Source organism: Anopheles coluzzii, chromosome 2 (assembly GCF_943734685.1).
Source record: "Anopheles coluzzii chromosome 2, AcolN3, whole genome shotgun sequence".
Classification (NCBI taxonomy): Eukaryota; Metazoa; Arthropoda; class Insecta; order Diptera; family Culicidae; genus Anopheles; species Anopheles coluzzii.
The window spans coordinates 17,065,891-17,068,266 of NC_064670.1; the positions used below are offsets into that span (position 1 = coordinate 17,065,891).

The 2,376-nt window shown below is 38.6% G+C and overlaps 1 protein-coding gene across 1 annotated transcript in view; it reads left to right on the forward strand.

The window, feature by feature from the left end:
* The window catches only part of LOC120949553 (uncharacterized), a 41,166-nt gene that overhangs the window by 16,630 nt on the left and 22,160 nt on the right, over positions 1 to 2,376 (forward strand). The window lies entirely within an intron of this gene.

The following is a 2,376-nucleotide window of genomic DNA, read 5'->3' on the forward strand; positions in this document are numbered from 1 at the left end:
TTGTCTCTTTTTCTTCTTAAAATTGCGTACAAAATATTTAGAATAGCTATCAATAATATTAGCAATGCTTCACAATCAATTATAACATCAAATATACAGGTTTGAAACGTATAAAACTATTACGTGTACACAATGCATGTGTATGCACTGTATGTGTTTTGGCATGGACGTTTGTTTACTTTTTTCAATAATAAATTTGAATGATTTTTATGTTATTTTTGATATTAATAACTAGTTTATTATTTGTTGAATCTTCCCCCTGCAGATGGATGCTCATTTAAACTATGAAAATGCTTCATTTTCGAGATGATAAGATAGGCGTATTGCAGTGCATCATGACAGGTCTATAAGACATTGAACAGCTGACAGAGCACCTATCGAACAGAGTCGTGTTTGTTTGTCTCGTTCGATTGGTCCCAGAGCGCCGCCTATATTGCTTCGACAGGTGTCAGATCATTCGCCACAGAATGGTGAAAAATAAATGTTTGTTGATTAATGTCATAAATTATGGAGCATACGATTTAAATTTTGTATTTCTGTATTAATAAGAAAACCATTGATTTATTAATTATTTCGTATCAATATCGAAAAATGCAATACATTCAAAATAACATCAATGCTAAATTGTAACATTCACTTTTCTTCTTTCTCCACCCTTTTTTCCAGGTTAGTATAGCTAATATGAGCTGAATGTGCGTGTACCGGGCAAATCGAGGGTTCGTAGCTACACGCCTTTTGTCCGTGGAAGTCTTTTGTTCCCGACAGATAGCTGAATCATGAACGATTGGCGTGAACCGTTTTCATTCATTGCAAGTGAACCGTAAGTAAATGAGAGTAAGGTGCTGTTGTGCTGTACAAGCGAAACATTCCGGCAACCGATACAGCCTTGACATATGTGTGTGTGTGTTTGCTGAGTCCCGTTTCGAAACGTGGAAAGGTTAAAAGCAATTGAAAAATATGTAGATTACTTGTGTTTCGGTTGCACCACATCGCAGTCGGTTGTTACACATCGCTCGAACAGTTTTGAATTTTGTAAAAAAAAATAATAATAAAATAAAAATATAATCCGCCCAAGTGAGGCTGGATAACTCTGGAGATCCGGCCAAACTGAAACACTCCCGCGCTGGTAGCGTTACCATACCGGTCACAGAAACAAATGAGGATCAGCCAAGGCAAATACAGCCACATTTTTTCCTTCGCCCAGGAATATGGCAAGAAAATGATAAATCGATTATGTCTGACTCAGTCTGACGGGCTGTGCGTTTGCCTTGTCTAGCAAATATTTGACTTTCTTTTGCTGTCTGCCTTTTGCTTAGCTTGCAAACTCTCAATCATTCATTAATATGGGTCAAAACAGGGACACTAAGGCGGTATTGAAAAGCACGTTATAAGCGTTACAGATCACGGGACGGCGATGGTAAGCGACAGCACAACATCGTTTGATTTGTTTTTTTTTTTGCTTTGAAAATGATCTGGATGAAAACAAAAGAAAGGGAGGGGGGGGGGGGCGTGAGGAGAAAAGATAAACAAAACGGGCGTCGATGTTAGTGCGACATGTATAGCACGGGTAAAATTAGCCACCCGAAACGATTAATCTTTCCTTCTAATGGCAACTCCATAAATGACTGCGAACATTAATGAGATTGATTAATCAAATTAGATGAACTAAATTACACGTTTCAGGGGGTTTTGCTGGGACAATGCTTCTTCCCAACTTAATGGTTGTCTTGTGTCAAGATGATTTTGCACTTTAGGCGTCAGATATAAGGACTATAATTGATGATAATGATGTTATTAAAAAAAAATAACGAAAACAAAGCAAACCATGCTAAAAACATTGTCTGCTGTTGTTGTTCAACAATAGAGAAGATAGTTGCTGAAGATTGTTAGAGCACGTGTGAATATAACATACTATAAAGCACCTGATGCTTAGTTTAAACGATTCTAGTAGTTGTGTCCTTTAATGCAACTTGTGAGCAAACTTTAAATGTTACATACAGCACTCCGAGATCTATTTCAGACAGCTGTTTGTGTGTGCACGGTTTTACAAGATCTTTAATTATTGAAACAAAACTCTTCAAGCACTCCTCAACCTCCTAATCTAACACCAACCTTCTGCAAGCAAGATGGAGCAAGAGAGAAAACGAGCCCAAGATGCACATTCAAACGTATGAGTGCGTAGTAAATATCGCATTGTATCCTGCCATACCACCACGCAAGGCATACACAGAACCGAAGCGAAATAGAGAAAGGGAGAGCAACGTTGCGCGTTGATACGGGGGTAAACAATCCGCTTTCAAGAGCGGCGAGAGAAAACATCGTGCCCGAATCGTGAAAAATTCGTTTCCATTCTGCGGGATGCTGTGGCACAAACCT